The 18,369-nt window shown below is 34.7% G+C and overlaps 1 pseudogene; it reads right to left on the bottom strand.

The window, feature by feature from the left end:
• Positions 1–5,442: 5,442 nt before the first annotated feature.
• Positions 5,443–6,450, bottom strand: LOC113918922 (annotated as a pseudogene).
• Between the last annotated feature and the right edge of the window lie 11,919 nt (positions 6,451–18,369).

Genomic DNA, 18,369 nt, shown 5'->3' with positions numbered 1-18,369 from the left:
TACAACATCGCTAGTGCCATCTTGGTTGCTTAGTGCCATTTCCCAAATCAGAAAACTGCCCACCAAAGGACTTATTAACTCATCAAACGCTACACAATTAGTAAAAGAAAAAAAAAAAAAAAAGAGAGAACCTGAAATTCTATCACCTCATTTATCCATGGTGTTTTAATATCATGCAACACAAATCAATGCTCTCAACCCAGTAAGCTGAGAGGTACAATTTATTTTGATTTTGATAGAAAGCAGTTGAAAGGAGGTGTGTTTTGAAATCTATGGAGAGAAACCAAAAATTTTTCATCTCTTTACATTCTTCCTTAAGACTAATGAATAATTTTACAGCACCATCAATGTTTGATTACTGAAAGTCAATCAAACCATATAATTTCTCATGAAGTGACTTTCTTAGTAAAGAATCTGTTATCTATCCAACGCTGTCCAGTGAAATGTGAGGAAAGTCTGCCACTATGAATTCCGGGGAAAATTTGTCCTGCTCTTAAAAAGATCTGGTCTTTTTTTGGTTTTGGAATTTTGTGTATGAAGAGTACAGATGTTCCTTAAGCAACATGGGTCTACAGGTTGGGTCATATATAGATGACCCTTAAGCAACATGGGTCTAGACACCACCTACTTATATGCAGTTTCTTGTTGTTGTTGTTTTGTTTCTTTGGTTTTTAAGAGTTGACAGCAAAAGCCTCAAGCATTTACTTACAATGCCCCCCCACCCAGGCTCTACAGGACCAAATGGAAGGTGACTGACACAAAGGTCACATCTGCTGCCCTCTGAGTACCCAGAGAGGCCTACCGAAGTTATCAGCAGCCCCCAGGACTGAGCAGGGCTGCAGACTACCCCTTGTGCAGACAAAAAGAGAGCCAAAATTTTCTGTCTTGCCCATGTTCCACAGCATGACAAAAGCCATGAATCAGGGTAAGGGAGGAAAATTGAACCAGGTGCCAGGAATAAGAGATTCTACTGCATCTTTTGTGTACTACTATTCTCACTTTGCTTTCATTTATATCATACTTTTTTATTTTCCTCTGAACTCTTTGGCAGATACTGTGCTCATGTTGATGTTTCATTCCATATGTTACATCCGAGTGTTGGAAATTCTCCTGCGTCTTCTACTCCTTTCCCTTCTCCCCTTAGTGATTAATACATTCCCATGCCTTTAAATGCTATATAAATACTGAATATTCACATATCTATCTCAAATTTGCCCTCTCAAACTGCACTCTTAATCCAACCCCAAACTGATCCTAAACAGGGCCTGGGTGGGGACCCCTCCCTGAGGCAGTATTCCCCAGTGTGCTCCTATGTGGCAGCAAGGTGATGTCCAGGAGCCGGTGGTACACCTTCAGGCAAATTGGGCAGTGGTACTATTCCTTCAGGCTACTGTCAATGCTGATGGATCTGCCCAGCAGCTGCTGCTGCTAAACTAAGGCCCCCTGGCTGTGGAACACTGCCACCCAAGCCCCAGGCCCACCACCACAGGTACTCCTGGCCTGGCCTTCCTCGCCTATATGTAGATTTTTTTCAATAAATATACATGTAGTACTGTAAATGTATTTTCTCTTTATTATTTTCATAATATTTTTTCTCTAGCTTGTTTACTGTAGGAACACAATGTATAGTCCATATAACATACAAAATATGTTAATCAACTCTTTATGTTATTGGTAAGGGCTGGTCAACAGTAGGCTATTAGTAGTTAAGTTTACGGGAAGTTAAAAGTTATATGAATTTTCAGCTCTGCAAGGGTCCGTGCCCCTCCCCCATGTTGTTCAAGGGTCAACTGTATTTGTTGCTTCTGCTGATATACTGTAACCTTGAGGAAAACAGAACAACATGGTGAAGGTGGCAGAAAAGAAATATGGAATATACCTTGGTCTTTGATGGTAGCACTGAGCCACTAAACTAACCAAATCTGTAGCTGTATTATCTCAAAACCTGACTTAAAGTCAGAAAACAAATATTTCTGAGAAAGCTACTTCGTATGGCTTTTCTGTGGTAACAAAATAATTTCAACTGACCCTAGCTAATAAAACCTATAATGGAAAGTAAAGATTGGACACTATAATGGTCACAGATTAAAAAAAAAAAAAAAAGACCAGTGGAACATGAATAGAAACCAGAATAACTATAGTACCTAAGAAGGAAGTACTAAACAATTTCATAAGGCTGTTATCAATGAAAAGGATTTCACTTATTTTCTAACATGCTTTTTAATGATATAAGAATATTTGATCACCCTAGCTTCTACTATGTGTCTATTTTTTGATTACAGGAATAAAAATCATCTGATTAACAGTCCCACAAGAATATCTAATAGAACAGAGATTTAAAAAAAAAGAAAATATTATTAAAGATGGTGGGATAATGTGCAACAAAATTTAATGATTTTTTATGGAAAGTTCTTCCACTGTGTGAGAAACTGTGCTAAGTGAGAACTGTACTGATGAGTCACCAACTCTAGTCCATATCCTCATGGAACTTATGGTCAGGAAAGTAGTACATTGCAATAAGTATAATAAATGCATTGATAGAGTACAAAGACAGACAATAATGATGGTTCTTGAATGGGTACAATTTAAAAGGGCATTTCTCGGGGCACCTGGGTGGCTCAGTCGGTTAAACATCCAACTCTTGATCTCAAACTCAGTTCTTGATCTCAGGGTCATAGGTTCAAGCTCTGTGTTCAGCTCCATGTTAGGAGTGGAGCCTATTAAAAAAAATTAATTTAGAAAGGGTGGGGGGCATTTCTCTGACAGGCAGTATTTAACTGTGAGGGGTAACCACAGTAGCATTATGAAGGCATGTGGCAAGTGTTTGATATAGAGGAAAGGGCACAGATAAAAAGTCTGGGCCAGGAAAGAGCTCAGTGTGTTTTAGAAAATGAAAGGAAGCAAATGGGCTTAAGTGTAGAAGAACAAGGGGAGAGAGGAACAACACGTGTTTGGAAAGGTATGAAGGGCCATGCTCAAACACAACTTTTAAATCACTTCTATTTGAAGTCAATAGAAAGCTTTCACAGGATTTATTCAGCAGGATGATATAGACCATTTAGTCAGTTTTTCAGAATATCTGTGGATGGCATGTGGAAAACAGATATGAGGGGGTCAGGAGTGAAATCAAGAAGGTATGTAAAGATGCTATTTGATGCTCTAACTGGAGGAACGTGATGCCAGTTTTAGAGGTAGGATCAGTTTGGAGGCTAGATTAAGCGTGTAGTTTGAGAGTGCCAAATTTAAGATAGCTGTAAATTGTCCATATATAATTACGTGAATATTCAGTATTCATACAGCATTTAAAGGCATGGGAATATATTAATCACTAAGGGAAGAAAGGAAAAGTGTAGAAGACGCAGGAGAATTTCCAACACTCAGATGTAACATATGGAAAGAAGCATCAACATGAGCGCAGTATCTGCCAAAGAGTTCAGAGGAAAATCAAAAAAGTATGATATAAATGAAAGCAAAGTGAGAATAGTAGTACACAAAAGATGTAGTAGAATCTCTTATTCCTGGCACCTGGATCAATTTTCCTCCCTTACCCTGATTCATGGCTTCTGTCATGTTGTGGAACATGGGTAAAGAAGAGAAATTTTGGCTCTCTTTTTTGTCTTCTAAGTGGCATGAAAATTTATAATGTGTACTACAGCTGTAGGACTTGACTTTGCAATTCTCTTTTGGAAACCAACAGTGTTTTTTGGTAAATTTCTGTGCTTTAGTAATCTAGTCCAAAAGCCTGGGCTGTCTTTCGGCACAATATTCAGTAACTACAAACTGAAATTAAATATCAGGCATTCATTAAGTACTGAACTAAGCTGTGTTTTAATTATACTCAGAACAGAGGAAGCTTCAAGTTCAACTAAACTGGTATCAGGGATACCAGCTGGGTGGGGAGGGACAGAGGATAAGAGAAAATCCTTTTTTTTTTTCTCCAAGGAAAATATGTTTGCTTTCTTTCAAAACAGTAACTTCTTTCAATTAGAACAGTAGCCAAAATTCAATATTGATACAAATATAAATTTCCTAGGAGGTCAAAATATGTAATCCTGGCAAATTTTCTGAATTTCTTTTAAAGGTAGAATTTTTAAGTCATATGAAACAATTAGAAACAATGTAAATCAACAACATGAGTCAAATAAGCCACAGTTCAAATTTAAGCTGAATAACATTTTCTAATATTGAGAACACTGTGCACATTTTCAATAACTTAAAAGTAAATGTCTACTCTTCCTATTTCCACTTCTTTTTACTAGATTTAAATAAATCTAAATATTGACTCATGATAGGAGATTCTGGAATTAACTATAGCTGAGTTTAACAGAAATACAGAAAACCAGAAAGATTTATCAAGCATTCACAAGCGATCACTTACAGCAATTTCTCGGAAGTCCTCAATTAGAAAGGCTCTTCTCCACTTTCTAATAGCACCTAAGGTTTGCTGCATAATGCAATTCAACAGAACAGCACTCTGACCAATGATCAACAACTTATAGGAAATTCTTTCTTTCAACTATTCAATATTTCATTATAAAACTGCTGTATTTGACCAATATTAAAATTTTTAAACTCCATTATGCTGCCATTTCCATTAAGTATTAGCTTAGCAACAAGTCATCTTTGTGATGCTATTTATTAAACTGGAAAAAAAAAGAAGATGGTACATTCTGGTTTTCCCTTGTTATAGATTTAATTCAATAATTTGATTTCTCACTATTTGAAAACCACATTTTCTTTCTTAGCACTGGATAGCACTGAACTAAAAGCAGCTTTCATGGTCTTTGACTTCCCTTTAAATGAAAGCATTATGGAATTTTCAGCAGTGAACATTATCTGGTTCCTACTTGAACTCCATCTCCAAGGAAATGTGAGAGAGAATCTAAGGTAAAAGTCCTATTCAAGGCAAAAAGATTCCAATCCTAAATATTTCATTCCAACGACCTGTGTTATACCTTCAGTTCCATCATTGAGGGGTAAATGATCACTGACAACTAATGATGGTAACAGGACCCTCGCTGACATCATTATTAAATTTTACATACTATTTTATACCTAAATATATGCATATAAAACATTTGCAGAGATAAATTAATGTTAAGAATTAAAAACTCACATCCACAAATATGCTTTCTTCTGAAATCTATATAATTGTTTTCAAGGCTAGAAAGCTAAACATCCTGGCTCTACATTAAGAACACGTTATATCTGAATACACAGGTTACAGAAAACTTCGGAACTAACCTTCTCAAAAACAGAAAAAAGCAAAATCAAACCCCACAAACTTAGAGTGTTTTTGTTATTGCTGAATCTAATTAGATTTAAAGGATACCACTGAATACTAAATTCAGGTATTTACTAAATAGTGTTGATTTCTACTACCCGAGCAGCCCTAACAAACCATCAGCTGGAACAGGGATAATTTTCTCAGTTCACTGTTTATTAGGAAGTTGAAACATTTTCGGTTAAAGCCTTCATTTTTCCTGTGGATTCCAACATGTGAGGTCCAAACAGCTGTTTCTGAGGTGGCCTCTGATGCAGACTTTGGAACTCCTTTTTTCAATTTCACCTTGACTATCCCTTTTTTATGGATAAGCACATTTCTTTTTCAGAGCCTCTGCTAGGAGGACAGCTGGGTCAGTAGCTTCCACCGGTTTGGGCTTTATATCCTGTTCAGACCTTTTCACTGACCTAAGTTCTACACAGTTCCTATCTTTAAGGTTCTCTAGCATATTTGGCGTACCAGTTTTCTTTGGCCTGCTCTTAACCAGAGTCTTTCCCTCACAGGCTTTTTCCAAATCTCTTCTTCCCTCTTTCATCAGGTCAATAGCAGATACACGATGGTGGAACCTGATGGGCGGAGGGGTGGGGGAGGTATGGGTGGGGACAGTGGTAGGACTGAGGGTGGTGCTGCATGACAGATGTGGTAGAATCCAAATCAACTGCAATGAGCTTTTGCTGTTCTTGCAGGGTCACAGTTTTGGCAATCTGAGCTCTGAGAGTAGAAAGTTCATTTTCAAGGGCACTGATCTTCTCCAATCCTTCCTCATTTGCTGGTGCTATTTTCAGATGAGGCTCTTCTAGAGACAGGTTCGGTAAGGAAAATTGCCTGCTTGGAGGCTTATCAAAGAAAGGAAGGTCATCCTGAAGGGTTTGTCTGTCCGCCATCTTGTTAAACATCCTCCTTCTTTGGCTACCTTCCCAACATCAGCAAAAGACACCATTACATCATTTCCTGGATGGCTGGGGCTCCATTCTATTTTAGGGCTGGTAAGCTGAAACTGAAATCTGGGACACTGGATCAGAGATAAATTAGTATCAATTTTACTTAGGATACTTCGAGATGAACCATAAGGCCTCCCAGACCAAAGTCCCAGTGTTACTGATTGCATGCTTACTCTAACCTATTGAAAAGACCATCCTAATTAGGTGCCTAATCCTGCCAAGCATTTAGATAGAAAGTCTCCACATTTGCATTTCAAGTACTTCAGAGTACATAGCAGCAATGGTCCAATAAGCACACTCACCCCTGGCAGCTGGGCGCCTTCTTGGAGGAGAAAGACAGAATCTCTCTTTAGGCCCGGCGCCAGCCCAACCCGGCGCTCAATCTCCCAACCCTGAGATTTTTGACCTGAGCCAAAATCAAGAGTCAGGTGCTTAACTGACTGAACCACCCAGGTGCCCCAGGAAGAGTCTAAATGAGAACATTAACGCAGTTCAACACTCACTTAAGCACTGTTTGCTTCATTATGCAAGCATATTTCTCTTTCCAGTCTGAATCAATAAACATCTTCATTCATTTCCAAAGACAACTTTCCCTTCTTTCCTCCTTTATCCTTATGAAGGTGTTAAAATTCTGTCAGTTTAATATGAAACTGTATAAAAGGTGCCAAAAATAGATTAGGGTGTGATTTTTTTTTTCTGTTGTTCCCATTTAAATTATTTATATTTGGATAAATATGCCCCATTCATAATACATTTTGTGACATTGTAGCTACTTTACCTAAATAATTATATGAGCTTTAAAACCACTGAATAATGACAAGACACTTAAGTTTAAAATCAACCAAAATGGGGCACCTGGGTCTGCTTGAGGCTCGGGTCTTAGTCTCAGGGTCCTAGGATCAAGCCCCACCTGCTCAGCAGGGAGTTTGCTTCTTCCTCTCCCTCTGCCCCTCCCCTCCCTGCTCTTGTGCATGCTCGTTCTCTCTCTCTCTCAATAAATAAATAAAATCTTAAAAAAATCAATCAAAATAATTGGGTCAAATTAATATTATTTTGGATATGAGAGCAAAAGTGTGTATCTATAGTTTCTGTAGCTAAGAAATACAACACACACAACAAAATTTGCCCTGAAAACTTTCCAACATTTTGTGTTTAACTCCCGTGTCCCTCTGTTTCAAACGCACTGCACAATCATTCTGGTTTTTGTTGTTTAGTTTTAAATGTGTTGAATCTCAGAGCTTGCTTCATCACAATGCCCAATTAACAATTCTGAAAGAAATGTGAACCCATGAAAACATGAATAGACGTTCTTAAAAGAGAATAATGTGGCTTGCTTTCCATAGCATCTCATCAAAATACTTGTTTCAAACCAGTATGTTTTGGGTAGTAAAGCGATGTTTCCCTTCAATCGTCAATTCTTTCTGTTTTTTCTTAGGAATGACTTTCAATGAGTTGTCTTGAAGAGGGAGCATTCTATCCCTGCGTCTTAAAATGAAGGAAATCTCAAGCCAATCTATATGGGTAGGATAGAATTTATTAACAATTATAAAACACCATGGCCCCAGAGATGACATGATTGAGTTTTGAAAATAAACTTTTGGGATTTTTTTTTCCTTAAGATCTTAAAATACCTTTTCAGTTTAATTTTGACTCATCACTGTGAAGTAGCCAAAGAGATTGTATAACATGAAATGAGACCTCAGCTCAGTCACTAACTAGCTATGAGAATGGAATCCAGTCACTTAGAAACCCAAGGCTTCAATTTTATGTTGGGAAAATAAAAGGGTTTGGGCATAATAATTATCAAGCATACGCCCATCTCTTTAATTTTCCTATATTGTTTTTCTCAGCATTAACAATTTCCAATAACATATTCTCATCAGTTCTTTTTGCCTCAATTACATCCTACTTAGGTGACAGAGTACTGTGTCACAAAGTTCCTTGACTCAGTGTAATTGTTCTGTGTAGGCTCTATTATCAGTTTGAAAGCTATGCATATCGCTATCAGTTTTGCATTCAATTATGGTCCTTGCTTCTTGATTTTCAAATGATTTTTTATTTACATTTTGATTATATAAAATATTTACCTTTGTCTTTTACTAGGTTGAAGTACAGTGTCATTAACTGATAGTGTTTGGGTGGTGGGTCACTTCCATTTTTATCCTGCTTAGATTCCTTAATTTCTATCACATGCTTACTTCTTTCCCTTTGGTACAGTATCTACAAAAAATGCCTCCTACTTCCAGCTGGATCTCTTTTTGCTGAGAGGCAGAACCCTCCCATTACTGCTATGTCTTCCCCCTCACATGCTCAAGTCTGTTTCTTTAAAACATGAAGTGCATTGATTCACTGGATTACAAACTTGTTCTCAACATTTCCCACTCTTGGTCCCATGCTCTATTCCTAGGGAGATTTCTGTGTCAAATCACCAGCTGGCCTTCTTTGCCCTTGTTTCTTTGTTTCTATACATCTATTTATTCATTGAACATATTCGCTGCCAAGCATGCTTCTAGGAATTAGGAATCCAGCAGTGAATAAAATAGATGGAAATGTCTTTCCTTAAGTAGGTGACATTACAGTTCATGTATATTCAGGTATAAATGCATAGAAAAAGTGTAACTAATAGACCTGATAATAGCATTTCTCCCATAAAAAATGGTGGTCAAGAGATTTTTGGTTTGTTCGTTTTACTTGAATTCTTCTATAAGCATTATATTTTCTGTCCTATGTAATTGGAAAAGAACAGAAAACAGATTAAAAAAAGTTTGGCAAAAACATGTTTTAAGACAATAAAAGTAGCATTTTTATTATGACACACTATTATTCTACAACATAGCTCTCATTCAGACACAGGTATGATAAAGATTTTAATTTCATATATTGTGTACTTAGAAAATAAATCACTGTATTCTTTTTATTTCCATTCTAGATATTGTAATTCTAAATTTGTAAAAATGATCTTTGATCTTGGTAATCTCAAATACTTTTAAGAAGTAAAATATTATTTTCTTCTTAAAGAAATGTTAATTACCTTTCAAGATTCTTCTAATAGTATTGCTGAATTCATTTTACAGTTAAGAGACATAAAAAATAGATATTTGAGAAATTTACCCAGACCCTCATAGGAGAGAATATGATACATATAACTGGGGAGATACAAATGGAACAGCTGTAACTGTTATGGAGTATGAGCAAATATTGGAATTTACTCAGAATCACCAAATTGTAAAAATACCTGGGGCGAGTGACTTTGCTCTGCTCTACTTTTGGTGACAATGCTGTCCAAAAATGGTACCTAAGTCTATGCTCATTCATCTTTCCATAAGGACAAAAGATAACCTCTAATCTTTACTGTATATACTTCACAAAGATGCTAGAATAATTTCCCCAAATACTCTTTGATTTTATCACCATCATACTGACAGAACTTTTCATACTGACAGAACTTTTCCTTTCCATGACCTTCTCAACCTCCTCGCATTCTAACTCCCATTCTTACTTCTTATCCACTCCTGTAAAAACTGTCCCTTTAATCAGACACAGATGATCATTCACAATCCCTTGGACCTGACCGTAGTGCTTCAACACTCTCCCTTATCACCACGGATCCCACCATTTCTTTCTTAATTCCTCCGCTTTCTTCAAATTCTTGTTCAAGTCCTGCTTCTCTCGTGACATGTTCTTTTTTAATTGAGGTGTAATTGACATATAGCACTGTATAAGTTTAATCACATTATGATTAGTACCATAATATTCGCTAATGCCACCATCAGGTCACATAATTATCATTCCTTTTTTGTGGTGAAAACATTTAAGATCTAGTGTCTCAGCAATTTTGAAGTTTGTGCTACAGTGTTGTTGACTACAATCATTATGCTGTGCATCAGACCTCTAGCACTCATTCATCTTCTGCTTGCAAGTTTGTGTCCTCTAGACTGTGTTTTCTGAAAAATGGGAACTGTCTTAAAAAATATTATTTTTGGGTTTTTTTTCCCCTATTGCTTGGCACTTCATGATTTCACATTAATCGTAGATGAAAAAAGTGTATTTGAACTAAGCTATAGATTTTGCAATTCTAACCATCAGGTTATCCCTGAGCTTGAGTGAAGTCCTAAAGATAGTAACAGAAGAAGCAGACATCACTTCGTTCGGGATATATGTAGTCAGACAGCTGCCCTTTTTTGACCTGAAATAAATGCATTTTAGCAAAGTCACGGGTCAATAAAAAGAATCAGTCTGTCTTAACATTCATTTTTCATTAAGGGGATTGTGCTCATCATTTCCTAAGATTTATGTTGACCATTCCATAAAAGAAAATCAATAAAAATCAATGAATAAAGTAATCTTTATTATAATAAGTAAAACTATAAACCAAATGGTTTTCATGGTCCAGTATTTGCTGTGCTGATGCTCACTTGTACTGTCCTTGGAAATATTTTTGTTAATATCAAAATGGTACTTATTTTTAATCTATCACAAAGAAAGCATAAATTATAAGCTGCTATAGTCTATTAAGAATTAGCTGTTTAGGTAATGAAACTCTTTCTCAACATTGGGTCTGACCCTGTCTGTCATAAAGATTCATCATGGAATTTTTCATTTTTATTTTCCTTGGATAAATATCAGGTAATTATAAAATATATTTTCTATCATCAAAAAAGCCAGCAATTTTTTTATTACTTTGGATTGTTATTCAAGATGTCATTTTTGGACATCATCTCATCACATTGCCTGATGTTACTGAATAAGTTAACAGTGTGATATCTGTTTCTACGAAACTCTGGCTCCCTGCGGAATGATATATTTCTGTGTTTATTTTAGAAAGCTTACATGAGGACTTTTGCATTATCTGGGAACTGTTTACTTCATATTTATGTAATTTATTCTAAAAGTGTTCTTTCTTTTCTTGTCATTTGCTAGTTTTAAATTCTTTTTTAAGATTTATTTATTTATTTGAGAGTGTGCAAGTGCTTGCATATGATTTTAAATATCTTATTAGCTGAATTCAATAATTCATGATACAGGCAGCATCCAAGCAAACAGATAAAAAGGAGCTCTGAAGAGCTATGTAAGGTGATAGATTTTATAGACCAAAGTAAGCAGAAACAAAAAAGTTATACTGGGCATTTAATAATTGGTTAAAGCATATTTACTTTCCTTATATGGAACCAAAGGGATGTTTTGGATTTGGGACAGGTAGCTTGTGCTGAGCAGACAGGTGCTGATGGGCTGAACTAGGCCTTTCTTTTCTGGGAGATCCAAGAACAGAAACTCAGTTAAGTTTCGGTTTGCTGATGTGGCATGAACAACTCCATGTAGGGTCACAATTAGGTTCTTTAATAGAATTGAAGTTTTGGACTTGTAGTGACTTTAACATTTTTTTCCTCTTAACATAAATTCTTGGTAATGACCATGGAAAAGTGTAAACAAAAAAATAATATGTTTACTTTATTTTATATTTAGTTTTTATATGTTCAATGTAGGGGTGCCTGGTTGGCTCAGTCAGTTAAGCATCTCTTGATTTTGGCTCAAGTCATGATTTCAGGGTTGTGAGATGGAGCCCTGCATTGGGCTGCACCCGGGGTGTGGAGCCTGCGTAAGATTCTCTCTCTCTCCCTCCATCACTCCCCCTACCTCTCTCTTTCCCCCTTTCTAAAAAGAAATTCAATTTAAATATTTAAATAGCCTATTCTAAAGAGAGGATTTAATTTTTATGACTTGATTAGTATCACCATCTTAAATTGAGTAGATTAGTTTTATATTCAGATAAAAATATCTAATCACATTTCTTTTTTGCATTTTCTTGAACAGATTAATTCTCATATATCATTTCTTTATTTTTTTACATTTTAAAGATGGAGTCACTTATACAACAATTGTATTAAACATATTAATGCAAATCCAAATAATTTCTCTGTAAATTATTTTTATATTGGATAATAACATTTAATACTTGGTGGTATGGTAATTTTTATATCTTGATAATAATATTCAATACTTGGTGGTCTAGTAATCATGATTATAATTATTATAAGAGCATGGACAAATTAATATATCTGACCAAGCTGAGTGAGCACCATCAAAATATTGTTTTTCAGCCTTTCAACCCAAATCTATTGAATTCTTTCTTTGTCACTGGCATTAACTAAGCTCTAAAGTGACTACACACTTTCTAGCGTGTGAGAGTCTAAAAAAGGTAAAGATGAGCATAACAATAAATAAATATAAAGCAATATATTTATCAACAACTGTAATGCAATTTTGGAAGTTCCTTACATGTTACAGGGTCTTATTTGAGGTATTGGAAATAACAAATGTAAACCATTGCATTAATGTAACTCAATGAAAAGATATTGGTAATTTTGTTAATCTTCAGTGGTTGCAGCCTAGGTTCCCAATCTTCTTGACTGAGGTAATGATGTATGGGGCCTACAGGCATTCAGGCCTCAGGACTACACACCCATCATTCGCCATGAGATCATACATCTTTCATCCATTGAACAGATAGAGGTGATCTCTTATACCTAGAAGATTATGTTATTGAAAGTCCTAGAGCAATACTGTATCAGGCATATTATATATATTACATAATGGGATAAATCCAAAGCATTTGTTGTTCTCAATATTTATAAATTTCCACATCATTAAAATGGTTGCATGTTTGTTACTTTGTAATGTCTTTGAGAGAATAGAAAAAAATCATATCTCTCTTTAGCTTCAATGAGAATGTAAATATGGTTTAGGTATCAACACCACCAACCCTCTTTGTGTATAAAAAAGGGAGATAGAAAAGAAAGAGACAAATATATACTCTTGGTACTTGATTTCTAAGGATCTATCTGCCATTTATAAGACTGTTGGAAATAGGGAGGTACCAGTTCTCCTGATTCCTTTGTAGCAATTCAAAATAATTTACTGACTACCTGCAGAAGTCTTACAGTATTATAATAATATCTGATTCTTAATTATTATACTAATTTGTGGATAAAGAAAACAGATAGAAATGTTCTATTGACTACTTCTCTTCCTTACAGTTCTGAAACTTTTTATCAAACTTTTTCTATCAAAAATTTATTTTAATACTCTATTAACTGATTGGAGATCTGGCAAGAGAAGAGAGTTATTTTGATTTTTGGCCAAAAATTCTCAGATAACAAGGTAATTTTAGTAAACTCTAAATTTCTTTGTTTATTTGGTTTTTTTATTAATACCTTCTAATATTAGTTTATAGGAGGGGCACTTAATCATGAATTATGTTGTCAAACATAATTGAGAACATAATGTAATGTTACCATTACAGCAAAATCCAACTCTCACCTGGAACTTACATAGAATTTTAGGATACTCCCTGACAATTTTTAAGAGCATTGGAATTGCTTGCCATTAATAATGATATATTTCATTGGCTAGTCTTCGACTTCCTGATAGTCATTCATAGCATTTGAATCTTTTGAAAACCTGAATCTTTGTCTGAAATGTATGCCTCTGTATTATACTGGTACATGATCAATACAAAGATAAAATTACTGTGTTTTGTTGTCATAACAACTGAACTTAAAAGTCACTTTGCATATGGTAAAATGCAAATTTTATCTTGCTTTGCAAATTTATTTATATTTTAGTTTAGTATTAGTTTTAGTTTTAGTTAGTTCCCTTGCTTTCTAAGCAAGAAAAAGGGGGGGAATCTCGTATATTTATATTTGGGGATGGGGGTAGTGGGAAATGGAGGGAGCCAGAGAGAAAGAGAGGCAGACAAAGAATGCATGTGAGAGAATATGTCCTAAAAATGTCAATCTTCAAAAATAAGGATAAAAATGAGAAGTCTCTATTCCTTAACAACTTCAAAAGCATGCTATTTTAGAAACAACAAAAACAAAGTTTTCACATTTGTAAAACTCTAATTTCTAAGATAGGCTTACTAAGGGTTAGGACCAATTATTTGGCAAGTAAAAATAAGTTAGAGGATGAGCTGATTCATGAATTATTCCACTGATTTGACATTATGACCCACTGAGTTTGTTTGGACCTCTTGATAAAAGCACTCTGAAATGTCTGCCACTAAACACTAATGCATTTTGCATTAGTTCTAATCAGCTGGAGATCCAGAGTCTTACTTTCTAAGTGCCAAGGGGATAATTTTCAGTATTGTTCTTAATGAGTGCATTTCATTTTGTTATATTAAGCTGTTTCTATGTCAAAGTATCTCAAATATCCTATGTTTTAATTAATAACAACTAAAAATATATATTAAATTTGTTCAAATTTTATATTTAATCATTTTTTAAATCCCATTGATTGATTACCCTCCCATTGTTAAAGATATTGTGCTCTTTATTCCCTTGTCTAAATGTAGATGAAATAATTTCTTTAGTCAATTAGTATTTGAGTTTCCAGAAACTACATGCGTTCCTGTCCCTTAACTTATATTCCCAAATAAACTTTTAAGTAAATTGCATTTTTAGTATCAGTGAAAATTAAATCAATGAAAGTTAAGGTTTATTAAGAATTTTACTGGTGGATTTTTTTCTATCATTTATAGAACTACTATTCTTAAACTTACTATTCCATAATGTTTGTAAGATTCAATTATCTTCTCATGTAATGGTGTTTTTGTTTTCCTTTCAACATACCAGCTTTAGTAGTGATGTCCAAGATTCATAGAGCTAAGGAGGATATTCTCACTTGAACAAAGTGAGTATGTTGTTATATCCTATTATGAAAAAAAAAAAAAAATAGGAACAGGAACAGAAGCATGAAACAAATTAGAACAAAGAGTGCTAATGCAGCCAGACTGTGGTTTTTGCATGGTTCTCTCCTCTCTTATTAGTTTGTCCGTTGAAGAAGAAGAAGAAGAAGAAGAAGAAGAAGAAGAAGAAGAAGAAGAAGAAGAAGAAGAAGAAGAAGAAGAAGAAGAAGAAGAAGAAGAAGAAGGGAGGGGGAGGGAGGAGGGGGAAGAAGAAGAAAGATATTGAGTGTATATCACTGGCCTTTATTCAGCTTGGGAAACAGGTGTAGTGATCCCCCAATTAAAACTATATTCACCACAGAATTGAAGGGTAAGGAGGCCAGAGTCTTTTCTTCTCCATGTATAGTAATCTGAATAGTGAAAATTACAGTTTATCAACTCCATTTTACATTTGTTATCTTTACTATTTAGCACAAGTTTCAAATTTGGCATTGTCTATATTTAACAGGTCAATAAAAATGAAAGAAGAAATAAATTAGCTTATTTGCCAATATCCCCTGAGTAATAATTTCCAGAGTTGGGTTTGCATGTTGGCCCACTCTGCTCCCTGCCACTTCACCACCAATATGTCCCAAAGGTTCCCATCCAGGTCAGAGGCCCTCTTTCTTCCTAACATGGAAGTTTCTATGTGACATACTTCACTCCTGTTCAGTGGTGAAGTTTTTATTTAGAGACATATAGTCAATGATTTGTATATATGTATACAAACACATATATACAATATATACAATAGGTTTTCTAAAAAGTATAAAGAATAGTCAAAACACAAAGGACAAATCATGATAAAAGGCTGAAATTTTGATGACCCCTGATAACCATATAAAAAATCACTACAATATTTGATTAAGTAACACTCATCAGGTAGAGCAATCATGTCTATCATGTGTATTAGAGAGACTTGCTCTGAGATATTTTCTTCTATAGCATATGGGAACAAAATAAACCAAGTCAGTAGTTCCTCTATAAAAACTGAAACCACAGACAACTGAGATAAAAAAAGTAAATATTTTTTTAAATCCCTAAGGACATTTCATGAAAACTTCCCTACTTAAAGAGAATATATTTCATCTTTTATAAATCACATCTTTAAAATAAAATCAAGGGGCACCTGGGTGGCACAGTCAGTTGGGTGCCCCAGTCTTTGTTTTGGCTCAGGTCATGATCACCAGGTGGTGAGACCCAGCCCTGAGTTGACCTCTGTGCTCAAAGCAGAATTTGCTTGAGAGTCTCTCTCTCCCTCTGCCCCTCCCCCAAAGCATGCTCTCTCTCAAAAAAAACCCCAAACTTTAACAAATTAATTAATTACTTAATTAATTATTTAAAATACAATTGAGGGTTGCCTGGGTGGCTCAGTCAGTTAAGCATCCGACTCTTCATTTGGGCTCAGGTCATGATCTCAGAGTCCTGGGATCGAGCCCCAAGGTGGGCTCTACCCTCAATGGGTAGTCTGCTTGAGGACTTTTCCTCTCTTGTCTCCCCCCCCCACTTTCTCTCTCTCAAATAAATAAATAAATCTTTAAAAAATAATAAAAAATAAATAAAATAAAATACAACTGATAGTTAAAATAGAAGTTTTAATATAACTTGTTTAAACTGATGTTGCACAAAATTGATTCCTGCCAAAAAATAAAATTACTCTAGTTTCATATTCCGTATCTATTCTTGTCCTGCCAAATGCAATGTTCATATATAACTTTATTCATTTAAAAGACAAAAATCTCAAACTGTAATGGCACCATATCCTGAAAATGTACATGATTCTTATTCCTAATATGACAGATTTTTTTATTTTGTTTACATTTCTTTTTCTAATTTGAAAAAATTTCACATGTACAAAAATATATACATATAAGAATAACACAAATAACATTTTCCTCTGTACAATTTAAGTTAAATTGCTGACATATCTCAATTTTACTTTGCTTGAATTTATTCATGATCATATTTAAGGTATGTGATTAATTTTTACTCCTAGTATTATAATGTGAACTTGAAGAAGCTTTTAAAGTAACATGTACACAATTTCCTTTCTCTTATGTAAAGGTTGCATGAGGTTCAGGAAAGATAAAATAACTTAAAATCACTGTGACATCAGAAGACCCTTTACAAAGGGTCTGAACATATTATTACTTTAAAGCGTTTCTAGGTTGAAACAATGAAATAAATAACAGTTTAACCTAACATGAATATTTATTCCTCACTTTGTTTTAGTAAATCAAATATAATAAATTGTATCTATTTAAAGCATCCACTTTGATTAGTTTTGACATACATATATATCCATAAAGTCACTGTCAAAATTAAGATCCAGAACATTTTCACAATTCCCAAAAGAGTTTTGTGCCCCTTTGTAAGCTGATTTCTACCCCTGACTTTAGACCCAGGCAGCCACAAGTGATTTGTTTTCATTTTAAGTCCTACACTATATATTGTTTTGTGTTTGACTAAGTTTACTCAGCAAAATAATTTTGCGATTCATCCATGTTGTGTACTTACCAGTATTTTAATCCTTTGTATTGCTGAATAGTATTAAATTATATGAATATGACAAATATACATATTGATGGATTTATGGGTAGGTTCCAGTTTGGGGTTAATTTTAAATAAATTTTAATAAAAGTTCCATGAACATATGTATACAAATTTTTGTGTGTAGATACATGCTGTTATTTCTCCTGGTTATATGCTTGGCATGGAAAGACAACATTGTATAGAGAGTAACTTTAAGAAGTAAATAATTTCCAAAATAGTTTTCCAAAGTGAAATATTTTTATACTAACCAGTAGAATTTTAGATTACAAATCTCTATCAACACAAAATTAGTCATATAAATTTTAGCCATTCTGATGTATGTATATTGACCTTATTGTAATTTCAATTTGGATTTCCATGATGCCTAATGATTTTGATCCTCTTGATATTTGAATAGCTTTGTTTTTGTTATTTGTTTGTTTGTTGTCATTTCAAGATTTTTTTTTTTTTCTAATTCCAGGTAGGTGACAGTAATATTAATTTCAGGTGTAGAATTTAGTGATTCATCACTCACATACAACACTCAGTGCTCATCACAATTGCCCTCCTTAATACTCATCATCCACTTAGCCCGTTCCCCTGCCCACCTCACCACCAGCAACCATCAATTTGTTCTATATAGTTATGAGTCTGTTTCTTGGTTTGCCCCTCTCTTTTTCTACCCCTATGTTCATCTGTTTTGTTTCTTAAATTCCACATATGAGTGAAAGCATATGGTATTCGTCTTTCTCTAACTTCACTTTGCATAATATGTTCTAGCACTATCCATGTCATTGCAAATGGCAAGACTTCATTCCTTTTTATTGCTGAGTAATAGTCCAGTGTGTGTGTGTGTGTGTGTGTGTGTGTGTGTGTATGCACCACAT

The sequence above is a fragment of the Zalophus californianus genome, chromosome 1 (assembly GCF_009762305.2).
Source record: "Zalophus californianus isolate mZalCal1 chromosome 1, mZalCal1.pri.v2, whole genome shotgun sequence".
NCBI lineage: Eukaryota > Metazoa > Chordata > Mammalia > Carnivora > Otariidae > Zalophus > Zalophus californianus.
Note: the sequence above shows the minus strand (reverse complement) of the source record. Positions and strands in the feature narration are given on the sequence as shown.